The sequence below is a fragment of the Pleurodeles waltl genome, chromosome 1_1, assembly GCF_031143425.1.
Source record: "Pleurodeles waltl isolate 20211129_DDA chromosome 1_1, aPleWal1.hap1.20221129, whole genome shotgun sequence".
In the NCBI taxonomy this organism is placed as follows: Eukaryota; Metazoa; Chordata; class Amphibia; order Caudata; family Salamandridae; genus Pleurodeles; species Pleurodeles waltl.
Window position 1 is genome coordinate 796,125,367 of NC_090436.1, and position 18,014 is coordinate 796,143,380.

An 18,014-nucleotide genomic window follows, 5' to 3' on the forward strand; every position below is an offset into this window, starting at 1 on the left:
CACCCACTGTAGAGACTTGAGAGACTGTGGCTTTGCACTCCCCAGGATGGTACAGTGGGCAACCCACCCACTGTAGAGACTTGAGAGACTGTGGCTTTGCACTCCCCAGGATACATCAATGGGCATGGAGCCCCGTCGTGGATCTGGCTTTGCACTCATCCGGCTGAGGTGCCCCCCCTTCCCTTCCCCCTGAGGTGCCTGTTGTATTTCTCTCTGATGCCCCGGCAGTGTTTTCTCCATTTGTGGACAGGTATCTTGTGTGGGCCTCGCCCATGCATTTTTGGACTAGTGGTGCACGGACATTGATATGTGCTTATCTGCACTACTTCTCGTAATGTATATACTTTTGAATGGTTTTATAATATATCTGTATATATTTGAGACATGTATATTGCTACATTACAATGTTTGAACTGATTTCGTTTTGTCTTTGCATTCTTCCTGGGGGGTTGTGGGTTGTTACTGTGATGTTTCTAAATGCATTGGTGTGTGTGTTGTAGTGGGTGAGGGTGGGGGTGGGTGTGGCGGTGGGGGTGTTGCGTTTCTGTCCCCCTGACTTTTGCCTCCCCTATGTCGTAGGTGCAGTACTCACCGTTGTCTTCGCCGGCGCTGGCGTTGGTCTTTGTAGATGAGTAGGAATACAAGGGCCGGTAGGATTTGTAATTCTGGCTCCATGGTGTCCTCCTTCCTCGTGGGATGTGTTCAGGTGAGCGTTTTCCCATTGCAGAAACTGTTTCCGCCGTGTTTTTATCCACGGTGAATCCGCCCCGGAAAAGGTGGCGGATTGGCGGGTTGTGATACTATGGGCAGTACATTGTCTTGCGCCTGTCTGTTGGCGGTGACCGCCGCGCTGCTTGTCTGTACCGCCGTGGCGGGCGGTGTGTTAAAGTTGCTGTCTTTGTTGGCGGTTTCCACCAGGGTCATAATTCCCTTTTTTTGTCCGCCTGGCTGTTTGCGGTATTACCGCACTTTTAACACCGTCCGCCAGGGTTGTAATGACCACCTATGTCTTCTATTTTGAGAAGGTCTTCCACAACCAGGTTGATGCAGTATGCCAAACACAGGACCCGGAATGTGCGCCATCTGCTATAGCCTTGACTATGTTACTGCTATTGTCTGTGACAACATATCCAATTTGGAGACCTCTGGGTTGCAGCCATTTAGACACTTTGCTATTAAATTCATCTAAGATGTTTGCAGCTGTATGTGATTTCTCTATGGTGAACATGAGTACTGTTGCATGCCGCTGAACGCTCTTAAAAATTTCTTCAGGGACAATACCTGTAGATAGCTTTTGCTTTACCCTTCCAAAAGAAATCCAGTGTGCAGTGATGCACATATAATCAGTAGCCTGACAACTAGTCCACGTCTGTCATCAGGTGGATGGATAGCGTGGACAACACTTTGCTGCAAAGCTTGTCCAACCAATTGCAATACATTGTGATGCAGCGCTGGAACAGCAACTCCAGCAAAATAGTTCTGATGTGGAACTTTCCATTTTGGGCAGATGGCTGCCACAAATTCTAAGAATCTCACTCCTTTCACAAAAGAAAAAGGGAGGAGATCCAGCGTCAACATTTTAGCCAGCTTCCCATTGCACCAACATGCTTTTGGGTGATTGCAGTCATAGGGCCCCTCTTGTCTAAACATGCATAAACATGCCCGTGATTGCAGCCTGGATTTTCTTCTTTTTTGGAGCCACTTATGCAGGTGACTTTTGAGATGTGCGTGGTGGCAGACTCATTGTGTGTGGTGGTGCAGTCACTGTGTGCTGTGTTATCTTCGTCTGACTCTTCCTGTGCCATTGTAAGGTTGCTGAGCTGGGTGATTCTGGCGTACTGCTGGGGACACGGCCGCTTTTGATGAGAATGTCACCCTCTTCTTCCTCACCTTCCACTGTGATTTTACCAGTTGTAGCTGATAATTTCTAGCTCTCCTCACTTTCACCACCACAACCACGTTCAGCAATTCCTTGGGTGCTCCTCCCACCGGATTGCGTGATGTATTTTCATGTGGGTTTTCTGGCCTCCAGTACAATAATGTGAACTAGGCTTACTGAGACGAACACTTGCGTGGCAAATGGAGCATATCACAATGTTCTCCTCCTGTTTGCTAATCGTAAAAAATGTCCTAAACTGGGGAGAAGTACTTTCTTACAGGGCCACTGCCAATGCCTGAAGAAGAACTGGAGATAGGTGGGTGTGTCGATTGCCTCTCTGCAGTGCATACTTCTACTGAGGTGCAGGTTGGTGCAGGTCTTTGCTGAGGCCTTACAAATATAGGAGCTGGCGGTGCTGCCTGTGCCACATCCCTTGGAGCAGGTTGGAAAGTAATGTCAGACTCCTCTGTGCCAGCTTCCACAATGACTGGCTTGTCGTCATCATCCAACTCATCATCCCCTTCCATAATTCTTAGGCTTTCTGGAACTCTTCTTTTCCCTTGCCTCTCCTGGCATCTCCTAGACACTGCCAGGGGCCACTCCATGTCCCTATCATTGTCATCAGAAATGGTGCTTGGAAAAGATGGTTGTGTAGTACCCTTCCTTTTTCTTGATGGAGATCTGGGAGCCATTGATTCTAAGGGAGGAGATTTTTGCTCAGCAGGAAGCTCGACCTCCTATATTGATCCATTTATGGGAAGATGTACTATTGCTGGCTGTGGCTGCTGTCCACTTTGCTCTGTTCCTGAAACGATTGGGTACTACTTTGCAAAAGGAACAAATCCAATTCAACATCACTGCTTGTCGGCGTCGCCATGATTGCTGAGGCTGCCTCCCTGACAGACATGGTCTTGGGCTTCGGTTGGGATTGTGCTGTACATGCGGGAGTCCTGCTCTCAGATTCTTCCCCGTAGGCCAGTGTGGCAGGTATACATCTCCCAAAATCTTTGCGGTTGGCACACCACTGGTGGAAACCTGCTTCTTCTCACTGACCACTTTCTTGGAAGCAACTTTCTTTGGGGACCATCTTAAAAGCTGTCAGTTGGCAGTGGCATTAGGCTGCACAAGTGGAAGCGCTTTTAGCACTTAACTCTACAGGCCTTCTCTTTGGCAGTACTGCGGGTGATGTGATGTCTCTTCTCTTCATGTGCACCTGAAAGCAACCAAGCAAGAAAAACATGTAGTTAGTGAAACGTGGCATTGTTGCAGGTTGGAATAATAAAGACAAATGCGATTTTAGTACAGTTGGTAATAAATACCAATTGAAACAACCATTGCAAAGTCAAACCACAAGACAACACCATAATACTTCCTTTCAAATAAGGCAGCACAACATGCAGATATACCTCTTTGCTTTATCTCTATCTGTTTTCACAGAGACACCTGCGGTAGTCAGGGAGAGGTGCAAGGGTAAATGGAATAATCCTTAAATAATCCATGGTGGCAACGTGGTCCAGGGGAATGGGAATAATCATTAAAAAACAAATGATGCTGCAGTGACATATCTGCAGGGAACCACAGCCAGGGTGTTCAGGAGGAAATGCAATTATTTTACAACTAAATAAACCGAATGCTGCAGTGCTGCTGTGCGCCTTTAATGGATGGATGAATGGATGGATGGATGGATGGATGGATGGATGGATGGATGGATGGATGGGTGGATGGGTGGATGGATGGATGGATGGATGGATCAAGGCAAAATGCAGCATTAAATAAAATTAAACAAAAATTAAAAAAAATAAAAATATAAAAATAGATGGCAAAGGGACACTGACTGAATGGACAAAATGGCCACCTGCCACATGGTCAAACAACAACATCAAGGAACAAGGAGGCATGGAGAACAAAGAAAGAGCACATGCAAGGCTATTGCAAATTAACATTGGCTGCATGCACAAAATGGCTGTCAGGCACATGGTCAAACAGCAACAGCAAGAAGAACAAAGACACACTGGCTGGATGCAGAAAATGGCCACCTGCCACATGGTCAAACTACTTACCCTTTCATCTTTCTTTTCCCACAGGTTTTTGGATGCCCACACTAATGAATGGAGCTTTCCAGCACTGGATTCTTGAATCAGATAACTCCACCCTTGCACTGGTGTACAAGGTGGCCTCAGAATTGGTAGGGGTTGGGTCAGCTGAAAAACAAAACACTATTAGAACCGTTCCCCATAGTGGCTACCTTCCACATCTGGAAAGATGAGCTAAAGAACAAGAAAATCGAATTGTGGTGAAACAACCATACAGCAGTGCTGATAAACAATGGAACAAAAAGCTGCCCATTATTCCTCAGGTGGCTGGGACAGTTAATAAAATGCCAGTTGGGGTCAAATGTGCAAGTGACAATAAGGCAATGTTAACTCAGCCACAGATCTGCATTCTGACTTTCAGAGGGGCAAATTCAGGCAACAAGCACTGCATGTAGAGTAGGAGATGGCACACTTGCCCTCGAAGATATGGGGACTAGTGAACCTGTACATGGACAAAAAAGCCTTGATATTCAGGGTGCAGAAACCCCAAGGAAACTGTCCCACTGTTTAGGGGTGCAGTCTATTTAAAACAAAAAAACTTGATTGAACTGGCCCACTATTTAGTGGTGCAGTCTCTATAGAACAAAAAACTTGAGTGAAAAAATAATGTATGGGGTGATTTGACAAAATGTTCTTTTTTACTGTCCATTGACCTTAAAATGGAAGATGGTGCCTCAAAAGACCTTGGTGAGTCAGGATCAAAGCCCAAAATCCTGAGCCTTACTGACATCACTGGCAGATTTCTCTCCACTGTACTGCACAGCCATCCAGCTGGCCCCATCCCAAGCTGTAACAATGAGGAATCTCACTCTATTGCTTACTCCTGCAACCACTTACCATACTGTAGCTAACTAGTTTGAATCATGCTACTGTTTCCATCTTACAATGCATCCCTAACTATGCTGGCCTAAAATGTAGGAAAATGTAAATCAGTACAAGGGCTCACTATTAGAACAATACCTCAAGCTCCAAAATGGTTTATGTAATCCAATGAAACCACCTTTATTAATTTAAAGTAAGGCTTTGCAAAATAAAAATATTATATGGTAAGGAATGATCAGACCTTTACGAGTCAGGTCGACAGGTTTCAACACCCATGCTGAGGTCAGGTGCTTCCTCAAGGACCAGATTTAAGAGACAGTGTCCTAACAACAGGATTTTATATAGATATTGACCTTAACTCTTGGATTTTTTTGTCTAGGTTTTGATTCTGGGAGGTATACACCTTGTTCAGTCCCCCTTCCCTCCTCCTTGTCACTAGGACTTGTAGACTGTTCTTGACTTCATTGCCCCCTAAAAAAGCATCTAAGTACCATGCTAACCAACGTTCCACATATCCTAGTACAACACAACATGGAAGAAGGTCACCAAGATCTGCAAGCAGTGAAGAAATTCATCCACGTGCTTTTCACTGGTGGAACAAGTAAGGCATGGGTGCATGTCCACCTAGCAGCAATAGTGCATTTCACAATGCTGGAGTCTGGGTAAGACCTCTAAATGAGTCACAATTGGAGGGTGGAAAAGTAGGAGTGGTGGCATTTAATAGGTCCAAAAGATTACATATTAAATTCAACTGGTAGGCGGCACTGCTGGAAGTGCTGTCAGGAAAATGTGGCTCCAAATTTGAGAAGGCATTGTTTGAGGCAATGTTTGTCCTGGTGTTCTTTTGGGGCATTTAGTGTGAGTGAGCAGGTGGCCTTTTCTGAAATGGAGACTTTCAGGTTTTGCTTGAGGTTCGAAAATATAGAGCAACAAGACAAGCACATAATGGTGGTACTTAGAAAGTAAAAGATTAATTTTCAACCCAATTCAGGGGTCACATGGCAGACAGGGGATACTGGGCGTCAACCATGGTGTTTGATGTCATGGGGTCCATCCTACTATGGATCTGCAAACTGGTCCAAGCACAGTCCTAACTACACTTGACTCTCAGGATAGAAAGCAATCAGAGGCTTCTTAGGGAGGTAGTCTCAGGAAAAGAGCCCAGAACTCAACAGGCAACCAGCAGACAAAATTACTTAATATCCAACTCAATATTTGTCTTTTATGTTTATTCACACAGCAGAATTCAATGCTAAGTAATTCAATTAGATTAGTGAATACAGGGTTGTATTCCTGGTTGTGACCTCAGTAAGGACTACACCCCTGTTCCAGTATTCTCTCCCAACCCAAGAGTTCCAGCTCCTCCAGTCCCCAGTATTTTGTGGCAGAGGCATGATTAACCACAGATGCAGATTATGTCACATTACCACCACTGGTTTAGATGCACAACTCACTTTAATCGTTGTTACCCCCAGTTTAGTTTGAGCAAAAAGTCCCAAGTCATTATGCTTGATTTTCTCAGTATTTTGTCTGGTCACAGGTACAGCCCTGCAGTACTTGCATTATGGTCTTGTAGATCAAGTGACGTGAAGGGCTCAGCCTGCACCTTCTGTTCTCATGTGAACCTCATCTCAGTACAGTATTGATGTATAAGTATAGCTTCACAGGGCTGGATATCACGGTGTGCCTTACAGGCCAACTGGTGTCCACTCGACAGAGACACATCTTATTTCCTTCTGGCATCAGTAATGGCAGCACCGGCATGCAGCCCACAGCAATTAGCAGTGAACATGGCCACACATGATTTAGTGAAGTCTTTGGGGTAGCTCTCACCAGGAATCATGCAGAAAGATCAAGAGATCCACTCTTGTTATGGGTCACTCCTAGCTTAACTCTCCAATGAACTCTGCTTTCTGTTGGCGTTTCTCAATCTGGGAATACATTAGGTTGCTTCTCCTGAACAGTCTATCCCTCCACGGGGCCAGGCACACTCCTTTCCAGTCTCAGTAAGCAGATGGTCTTCAGGAATAGTAAGAAAGCTCTCACCTTCTCCAGCAGAAGCTACGGGCATCTCTTGGTGTCTCCTCATCTCTTGAAGCCTTGCAGTCAGGCAGGCATAAGGACAAGTTACATATTAGCTCTTTGGGCACTCTGGGGAACACTCCTTTCCTCAGTCAAGAAGAACTTTGTACTGGAACAGAGTGAGGTGGGTTTAATTTCACCTTTATATACATTATCCAGACAAGGATCCATTGTCTCAAAATTCAGAAATAGTTTGAGATGATTGTCTTTTAAGTGGCTGCTCTCCAGACACAACATTTGTGTAAAGGGATGCTTCTCAAAGCAGGTAGCACTGGGGTGCCTCCTGGTAGGATTACTAAGAACATGGGCACAATGATGCGAGAGATTTTTGTACTCAGCTGTCTTTAGCCTCTCTGAAGTAGTAATCAGGAAAAGACAAAGGAAAGACCTGAGCTACAAATTCCAATGCCCTCACCTTGAACAACAGAAACTGTAGTCCATTCTCTCATCTCTACCACCCACTATATGGCAGTGGTCTGCATCTTCTTGCTGAGTAAGTCTTCATGGGATTTCTAAAGGAAGCCCCATTTTCATCCTCCTCCCTCCAATGTCTAGATTGTCATCCTCCAACCTCAGTAGTACAAGTAATACACTTCCACTGTCAGGGGATGATGTTCTCATTCTCCATTTTATTCCATGATAAACCAGTGCCATCCGGCGGCTTCCGTCCTCAGGCTCACGTGCACAGAGTACTGAGTACTGATACCATACAGGTATTACATGCTGACTGTACACACAAACATACTTGACATGTAAATGGGATGTCAGTGCAAAGTTCTGGTTCTTTGCATAACATCAGAACTTTACACATGAGGGGTCAGTAGACACAGCTCTTGCTGACAGAGAAAAAGCATCTTGTCACACTTTAGTCATAAAGCACGATACACTGTCTGCACTGCTTTATGAGATGCACTCATGACAGTGACAGTAGTTCACTGTCTTTTATGAGGGTACACTTGGTGCGCCCCTCAAGGTCAGAGGACAGATCCTGGACATCACATTGTCAGGGACAGGCTTTGGCTTCTACAGGTATACTAGATTAGAGTCACACGAGGTCCAAAAGAAAAGACGGGATACCAGAGTCTCACACACTCAGGGAAGAGGTACGTGTTCATTCACCAAACATTCCTGTCACAACACCCATCAGGTAAGCAAAGACAAGGTCTCCCACTTGTATTACTTAACAAACCACATGCACAGTCCTGTGTGCATGCTAAAGTAAAATATCAGAATCAGACCAGCTCAGAGTGGGGGGTCTTTTCCTTATCTACACATGTAGATGGCCTTTGTTTAGCAATGGTCTCTCAGGAGTGTGCTTCAGCATCCATTCCTTCAGAATAGGGGTTGCTACAAGAGTAGCACAACAAGGGATACAGAAGGAAGGGATAATGAGACTGGGCTGGTTGGATTCTATCACATTGCACTAAACAGAGCAGGTGCTGAGTCAATAACTTGATATAAACAGTGGTTGTGTTTGACAAGGAACACAAATGTCAGGAAGACGGGTGTGGTTCATAGGACAAGTAAACGTGACCAGGGCACTGCACTGAGCAAACAAGTGACAGAAATTCAAATGAATGTGGCTGTCAGACACTGACATAGGTTTGAAAATCAAGGGATGGTTGTAATGGTTACCAGGATTCTGGTGAAGAATGGTAGGCCAGATGTTCCAATAGTGGATCTAGGAGGCAATGTCCTGACAGCTTTGGGTTGTGGCCATCTGTTGGCTCCCATGAAGAAGGATTTGACAGCTTTTTCTAGGATTCTGGGTCCCTCATCATTATTTGGTTTGATCTTCTAATGCCTAGATTAAAATGGAGGACCACAAAGTCTCATAGTACAGTAGAGAATTCAAGGTGAAAGCTTAATATTGTAATGTGCAAATTATGTTAAAGCATGTGGTGAGAATTTACAAGCAGGGTGATCAGCAAAAAGGTTCCAGGGGCTGTATTACACAAAGTGCTGTGGGGGGCGCAACTGGGGTTTGACCTAATTTTGCATGCCACCAGGGCACTTTCTTATTACAGAAGGGGCCACAGATGCTTCTGCACCCCCTTCTGTAACACAGATATCTCAAGAGCGTATTCCCTCATTTGCATGAGGGCATGACCCCACACAAATGAGAGAATCTCTTTACTTCTACACCAGCACTGTATTGTAGGTGCGGGCACAGAGGTAAAGAAGCTGTCACAATGCACACTACAAAAAGGTGGCTCACTGTCAGTGTGCCCCCTGATGGAAGCCCTCTGGAGGGGAGAAAGAGGGTCCCATGGACCCCCAGACATCCCCTTGCAGGTGGGTGCAATCACCTAATGCACCCACCTGTAAGGGGATCTCTCTCCCCTCTTTAAAGTTCAGGCAGGTTGCAGCCTTTACAATGAAACACAGAGCGGTTTTGTAGCAGCTGCTCTGTATTTCACTTAAGTACGCTGCCCCTATCGCAGGAGGAGTTCAGGTCTGCTGTGAGGGCTGCGCAATCAAGCTAATAGGGTGCACTTTCCCTGTTTGTGCCACAGCTCACCTGTCTTAAGGTGCACCGTGACGCAAACAGGGAAAGTGCACCCTATACGTAATAGGTTCTCCTTCACGCTTATGTGAAACTGTATTACTTTTCGTTTTCAATTAATGTGGGAAGAAAAGTCCGGTTAGCAGTTTACAACGCTAATAGCTCTAACTCGAGCAAATGCAAAACCCATTCCAGTTCAAACGCTTGTTTTAAATTAAGGACTGCATCGGCATATCGTGATTCTGTGATAAGATTAGTACGTCATGAAGTTGGGCCTGTTTTTAGCTTCATTCTTTTTCAACTGGACACAGACACATATGTATCCATATAAAATGATAATTTCATCATGATGAAAAGCGGACAGTTCTTTGCTAAAGCTGCACCTTTGGAAATAGGGCGGAAACGCAGCCTTTCAGCCAGGCTTTTTTCCAACTCAAAACTTATAAAAAATACTTTAAAAAATGCCTTTTGTTGCTCATTTCTAAACTGTACTTGAACGTCTCACTTTTCAAATCCAGAAAACAGATGTTGATTTTTTTTATAGTGCTGCAGAAGTGATTTTAATGTGTTTCCTATGACTTCAGCACACCGGCTAAGCCAATGGATATCCCTCGCGGGAGTGTAATGTTTTTTTCTTCCCAGATCTTGTGTTTAAGATTGAACAGCTGGATGCTGTAGAATGTTTGACACACCAACTAACAAAGACGTGTGTATTAAAAAAATACTTTTTGGTGAGAATTTCTTTGCAGCTTTTGTCCTGGCTGTTTTTGTCACCTGACTCCATGGCTCCCACGGAAAAGGTTGGGTTTCAGAGTCCATCAAACTAAGAGAGCGCCCTGTCAGGGGACCTGCAGCGCCCTCAGCTTGCCCATCCACCACAGACATTCACGGCATTGTTCTTGGTGCAGGCGGAGTGGCTTGTCCTAAAGGTAAATTCCAGGCAAACAGCTCAGGACACAGGCCCTTTTGTCCGCCGTCACTCCTCCTCCGCCTCACCGGCTTCTTGTATCACTGTCTCCCCCACCGCTGCTTTGCTCGCTTTCAAGTGTAAGCATGTGCTGGTGTCGCTTTTCCAGAAACGCAGGCCTGCGAGCATGTGCATTCAGCGAAAAGTAAAAAGATATGCCAGCAAAAAGCCCCACATGGCAATTAGCGTGTCAGATCCAAGAGGGCGTTTGGAAATACCAGATCATGTTTCAGAGAACGCATGATTATTCTAAAAAAAGTGCAGTGTCACGTATTAATGTTTGTCTAGGTGAATATATATCATTCGGTGTCCCTCAGGCAAACACACTCTCTGTTGCTCCTTGAAATATAAAGTGAACGGGGACACCTTACTCTGATTACGCGATTTTTTTTAATTCTTGCAGGTCATCCACGTGAAATGTTAGCTATAATTGGTGCAGCATGCGTAGTGGCACCGAAGCCTAGGGTCATGAGTGGCCCACTTGAGCTCAATTAGTGTTGTTTTATTTACAGTCTAGCGGGGGTACCTTCCCATTTTACTTGCTTGCCCTGGGTCCTTCGGTTCCATGCCAAGGTCATTGGAAGGGCATGCTACAGTTTTCCACAAATATGTGCTTTTGAAATGTACCACAATCCTTAGAAAGTATACTTAACAAAAATTGGGTTTTTCTTAAAGTGGAAAAGGAACTTGGTTGGGCATAAATGAACTTGCACTTCAAAATTCTCTCTCTCTGCTCTAACCTTATTTGCACGTAAAGCTTCTTTTGATGCAGGCAACTTCCTCCACAACCAGAGATATATTTATTTAATTGGTTTAGACGCATATTGATATATATATATATTTATCTCCCTCTTGCCTGTGGTTTTTAGATATATATATATATTTTAGACTTGCTAAAACGCCTGCCGGGGTTTTTTCACTCCCCCTTTATTATTCTTATTGACTTCTGGTCCTATATATAGTATCACTATGGCTCAATGGAGCGACCAGGATGCAGGGTTCTACACTGATGATACCGACAACCAACTGGAGGTAAATTGGGTTGAAGCACTAGACTCCAGGGTGCAACAGTCGGTTAATGACGCTCTGGCAAGAGCTCTTGGCTCCTTTTCCGGGCAGTTATTAGAATATGCCCAATCGCAGGGTTGGATGACCGGGGACCCCACTCCCTCCTCTGAAGACACTGCTACGCCAGTCCCTAAAAAATCCAAGTTAAAATCTAAGAACATCTCACAGGAGAACCCTGTTGGAGAATTACATGCGGACATGTTTGATAAGCTACGCAGGAAAAGAAGCGCAGAGCACAATTATAGCTCTCATCGTAATTCCTCTTCTTCAGAAGATTCCGATGACCCAGACTCGGATGACATTACCGCCCCAATCCTTGGTAAAAAATCAAAAAATGCCCCCTCTACACCTCAAATATTAGATTTTGACCCCTCAGAGATTATACACCCTAGATCTTCGAGTTGGCTTCCAGCTCCTGAGGTAGCACTCTATGTACACTTAAGGAAAAGTTTCGATAAAGAGGTGCGTTCCAGACTCAAGGCGGAATGCCCCAGACCGGAACTAGATAACAATGTGGCGGAAACTCCCGAAATTGACCCCACAATGATTACCTTCCTGAAGAAGTACGCGAAAGATCCCAAAAAGGGACTAGACAGATCCTGGCGCCTCTGCCAAGACAAATTACTAGATATGTCAGGCCCATTGACAAAAATCTTAGATTTGGCTACCACTTCCAAGGAATCCGGCACACCAGTGAACACTGATGTTTTATTGGGATGGGCCCAGAGAGCAGTGTGCCTTTTAGGCAACACAAACTGCGCAATTTCCACTGAGCGCAGGAAATCCATACTGATGCGGATGGACCCTAAACTTGTAGACTTGGCTTCCTCCGAAGCGGGACCGGCAGCTGAAGGTCTCCTTTTTGGCTCATCCTTCATTAAGGAACTGGCCAAATTTTGCTCTACTTTTTCGACCTTGGACAAGGCTCAACTGTCCCTTAAAAAAGTTTTTCGAAGGGGCCTTTTTACCAGGGCTGGGTGTTACGGCTGACGAATGCCCGGCCGAGGTGGCTTTGTCAGTCCCCAAAATTACTACCCGAGGGGTAGAGGTAACTGGTCCGGAGATCAAGCAGACGCCACGTTCTATCCATCACGACCCCGTGGAGGAAGATCCAGGTTCCGGAGGGGGTTCCGTAGAGGCCAGCAAGGAGCTATACAAGACACCTCCTTTACCGGTAAGAATTATTCTCCATTCACAGGTTATTCTTGGGGGAAGAGTCAGACTGTTTGTACACAAATGGAGAGAGATTTCAGGAGATCCTTGGGTTATTCAGACAGTGTCAGGCTTTCACCTGGAGTTCCTCAACACTCCTTTTCAACATACTCCTCCAGTAAACATGTGTTTTTCCCAATCAAATCAGAATTTTATAGATCTAGAGGTACAAGCGTTGTTAGACAAAGGTGCGGTAACTTATTCAACCCCTCACCCTACCGGGTTCTGCAATCCTATTTTTGTGGTAGACAAAAAAGGAGGTGGTCACCGGTTAGTATTAAATCTGAAAGATTTCAGTTCTTGGATTGTATACAGACACTTCAAGATGGAAGGGATTCACATGTTGCGAGACATGCTATTAGAAGGGGATTGGATGGTTCGCTTAGATCTAAAGGACGCGTACCTCTCAATCCCGATTTTTGCCCCCCACAGGAAGTTTCTTCAATTCCAGTGGAAGGGTCATTGCCTAGAATTCACGGCTCTCCCGTTCGGCCTATCCTCGGCCCCTTGGTGTTTCACAAAACTCCTCAGACCAGTAGTGGAATGGCTGAGAACCAAGGGTGTTCGTCTTATCATATATCTGGACGACATCTTACTGATGGCGCAGGATTCTACAACGCTACTGACACATCTGAATTGGACAGTCACTTTACTACAGGAATTAGGTTTCCTTATCAATGCGCAGAAGTCATTGTTGACTCCATCCCAAACAATAGAGTTTTTGGGTTTCAGGATAGATTCCATCCTCTCCCTATTGATACTTCCAGCTTCAAAAATTCGCAATATCAAGAGAGAGTTGAGAGCGGCATTACTCAGACCGAATATTTCTCTAAGGAGCATTGCTCGTTTGGTGGGACTATTAGCCTCATCCATTCAAGCAATATTTCCTGCCCCACTACATTATCGAGCCCTCCAGAGATTGAAGATCCAGTATTTGAGACAGGGTCTAAGTTACTCAGCCAAGGTTCCTCTGACTTCAGAGGTCAAAGAAGAGATTCAGTGGTGGCTTCACCACATGGAAGCATGGAATGGCAGGGCCATTTTCGGATCTCACCCAGAAGTTGTCATATAGTCGGACACCAGCCAGCGGGGCTGGGGAGCTCGTTGCGGCTCGATGGTGACAGGGGGTTGTTGGTCATCAACAGAGAAAGATTTACACATAAATTGCTCGGAGCTCTTGGCAGGGTCTTTCGCAATAAAGAGTTTATCCCCGAGCAGGACAGACTGTTTTATTCTTCTGAGAATGGACAATATCTCGGCAGTACGCTATGTGAACAAACTGGGAGGAACGCGATCCAGAATCCTGGCGGAGATAGCCAAGGAATTTTGGCATTATTGCCTGAGCCACAGATTAGTGGTGTTGGCGGAGTATCTCCCGGGAGATCAGAGCATAGTAGCAGACTGGAATTCCAGATACCTGATGGATCCCAGCATTTGGAAGCTGGATCCACGGATATTTCAACAGATTGTCCAGGTCTGGGGTTTCTGCGAGATAGACCTTTTTGCGTCTCGCCTCAACTACCAGATTCCGAAATTTTTCAGTTGGAGGCCGGATCCTCAGGCCTCGGCAACGGATGCTTTTCTACAGAATTGCCACTCGTTCCGGTGTTATGCATTCCCTCCGTTTCTATTGATACCCAGAGTCTTGGCTCAAGTGAGGAGACAGAAGGCAGAACTGATTCTAGTGACCCCGTTGTGGAGGTCTCAGCCGTGGTTCCCTATTGCCCTTCAATTAGCATGTGCACAACCATTGCTCATTCCTCCTCGTCTGGACCTCTTGCTCAGTCCGGAGGGCCATCAACATCCCTTAATTGTCTCGGGGAATCTAACTCTGATGGCTTGGAGGGTTTCAGGGCAAGATGGAAAGCCCCAGCAATTTCGCAACAGGCTGAAGGTTTTATCAAGCGAGCATGGGCAAATAGTACCCACAAGAGATATGCTTCGGCATGGCGTAGATGGGTTAGTTGGTGCAATGGAAGAGGTCTTAATTCCATGGAGTCAGGTATTGATATGATTATTAATTTTCTGGCTGAGTTAGCCTCTTCAGGCTTGGCCTATAGGACAATCAATAATTTTAGATCGTCAATCTCTTCAGGTCATACACCTATTGATGGCAAGCAGGTAGGTGAGCATCCGCTAGTATGTAAACTGTTGAGGGGTATCAGATTTTCGAATCCTCCTCAACCTAGGTACTCTGTACTTTGGGATGTGAATATAGTGTTGACATTCTTGGATTCTTGGCCCAGTAACAAATACTTGTCCCGGAAACAACTGTCAGCTAAACTAGCTATGTTACTATGCTTAGTCTCATGCAAGAGAGTCTCAGATGTTAGAGCGCTAGATCTTTCGGGGAGGCATTATTCTCTGGCGGGAGTAACCTTTATTATTTCCAGAAGAACTAAGAACAATTGCAGGTCAGTAACTTATACTTGGTTTCCAGACAATTCAAAATTATGTGTGGTACAGTGTCTTAAAGATTATGAAGTATCTACAGAAGAGTTTAGACAAGACATGAATGGGCAAGTATTAATTGCACTTCAGAAACCTTTTAAACCGGTTGCTTCTGCCACTCTTGCGAGATGGTTAAGATGGCTTATGAATGAAGCAGGCATTGATACTAGCCATTTTGGAGCTCATTCAGTAAGAGGAGCCATGGCCTCTAAGTCATTTGCGTTAGGTTCCAGTTTAACTGACATTATGAAAACGGCAGACTGGTCGTCTGAAAGTACTTTTCGTAAGTTTTACTTTAAGCCTGTTTTAGATGTGGCCTCTGTTGTTATGGGTCAGCTTTGAACTAGCATAATCCGAGCCTCCGGTCCTGATATAGAATGAAAATTTTTCTAGCTGACGCGTTAAGAATTTTCAATTCTATTAAGGACACGGAGGCGAGGATTATCCCACCCTTTCATGAATAATGGTAATTTTATTGCATTTGAAATTTTATTCATTGGTACCCTCCCAGTTGTTATATTGTGTAATGAAATGTGAAGGATTTTAAATGGATTTGTACCATTTAGTTTGAAAATATTACCGGCTGGTATTTATTATTATTTCTTAGAAACGGATCAGAAGAATTCCTGAAGTTCTTCCATCCAGATGTCTACGTTTTTTAAGAAAGCCGGCTTGATGTTCAGTCTGGTCTTCTTCGTTGGATTTTTCCTTCCAAGATGAGAGTTCGTATCTTCTAAAGACTTTGAGGTCGTGAGAAAGGAGTTACAGTTTCTGGTTGAAGCAAAGAAAGAGGATATGACGTTTGAGGTTATGGCTTTTATGGACTAAGGTCACTGTAGGTGATTGGTGCATGTGATTTATACAGTAAAGCATCTTGGGAAATTATGTTTTTTTTTTTAATGTGTTTTTATTGGCTGCTGTGAATTTTCAGTAAAGAAAGAGAAAGCATAATCCTCGCCTCCGTGTCCTTAACAGAATTGAAAATTCTTAACGCGTCAGCTAGAAAATTTTCATTGTTTTAGCTGTTCACAAACAAATTTTACCAGTAGTGTCTTTATGGCTGTCCTATTTTGTTATGTGCGGAGTCTCCGCCACATGTGTGGATAACTACGCTGTCAGAAAGATACTACTCTTATTGATTTTAGTACTCATGGATTTGATTTACCAATTTTTCCCATAGTAAGAGTTCCTTCTGCCTAGAATTCATGAGTATGTCACACCCAGTCTTACAGTAACGCCATTTTCTATGTTGCCAGAACTTCAGCATGACCAAGGCAAAAGTCCTTTGAAGTACTCTGCCAAGTACTTTTACTCAGCACAGATTTGAATGCAAACCGACTGCCCCTGCTCAAGTTAACTAATGGGCTTTGTTTTTATTTTCTACAAATAAGCCCAGTTTTGATGATAATAAAAACATCACCTTTCCATGCAGGTTATGTTTTTTCTAAGACCGCTGGATGTGGCAAGATCATTTCCTTGCTCAATCTATGGTGGTCTCGTGACATCTAAAGTGGACAACTTTACCTCCCAAGTAAAGACGTAAAGCAAAATAAAGGCTTAGCGATCTTGGCTACTTAGAACTTGTATACAGAGGATGAAAATACATTTCTACTTTACAGGTTGTTTTTATATGGCGAACAATCTGTTCTTATCTTGGACAGGACTTCTCTCAATGGCTTTTAAAGAACAGCCTTGTGTGATAAGAGAAAGAATAAAGACTTAAGCCAATCTGATATCCTCGTTGCATTTGTAGTGATGATACTGGACCAGAAGATGATAAAGTGACTTTTCTCTTTTTTTTATACCTCCCCAGACACAAAGAAACTCAACTTGTACTGAGCAAGGGTCGGTTTGTGAGACAACAACCTATGCTAAATATTACAGTGCGAATGGCACCTACAAGGGAAAAGAAGCAGTGCGTAGTGGAGAGGAACTGTATTCTGTCGGTTGAGAGAGGCGGAGGAGGTTGGACATTGAGGGCCTATCGGAGTTATCCAGAAGTGGATAGAACAACATAATTGGAGTCTTCTTTGGTGTACAGAGAGGTTTGGTGAAAATAAGGAAGGGAAACAACAACTTCATCAAAGGTCTGCCTAAACTCCACGATCGTCATCGAGACGCGTGCACGTCTAGTCACTGGAATGTATTGCGTCTCAGGACTGACAGCGTCAAATGTGAGGCCCACCTTCTATAAAAATACGTTTTTACAGCGTTGCGGTGGCCATTTTGGGCGTGGCTTCTCACCGGCAGTGATGCAGTGGTCATCGTATGTGATTTCTTTTTTATTTTTTATAAAAGAAGGAACAAGCGCGTTGTGAGGAAGACGTTAGTAGCTGCAAATATTATACGGTGAAAGGCACACCAAAGCCTATCATCTGATGTGCAGATATTGCATTTGTGATAAAAAAAAGAAAATCGGTAACAGGCACACCTCAAAGGATTGAAAGTAGAAGTCTTTAAAACATCCTGTCAAGTATAGAAACGATGACAGGCGCACCTGAGCCTGTCATCACACATATAGAAATATTAAAAAACAACAACGCCATTGGAGGCTTCTTTGGTGTACAGAGAGGTTTGGTGAAAATAAAGAAGGGAAACAATGACGTCATCCTAAGCCCTGCCTAAAGTCCACAATCATCATTGAGACGCATGCACAACTAGTCAATGGAAGGCATTGTGTCTCAGGAATGATAGCGTGAAATGTGAGGCCCACCTCATATAAAAGATACATGTCTACAGTGTTGCGGTGGCCATTTTGTGTGTGGCATCTCACCGGCAGCGTTGCAGTGGTCACCGTAGGTGATTTTTTTTTTTAGAAAAGAAGGAACCAACGCGCTGTGAGGAAGATGTTAGTATCTACAAACTTATTCTACTTTATATTATACGATGAAGGCACACCAAAGCCTGTCATCAGATGTGCGGATATTGTATTTG

At 44.4% G+C, this 18,014-nt stretch overlaps 1 long non-coding RNA gene across 1 annotated transcript in view; it reads right to left on the bottom strand.

Moving 5' to 3' along the window:
- LOC138287634 (uncharacterized) overlaps positions 1-18,014 on the bottom strand; it is a 241,012-nt gene that overhangs the window by 26,642 nt on the left and 196,356 nt on the right. The window contains exons 3-4 of the long non-coding RNA XR_011202258.1: positions 3,940-4,080; positions 593-3,092 (exon numbers count right to left, since the gene is read on the bottom strand). This is a non-coding gene — a long non-coding RNA (uncharacterized lncRNA). The remainder of the gene's footprint in view (positions 1-592; positions 3,093-3,939; positions 4,081-18,014) is intronic.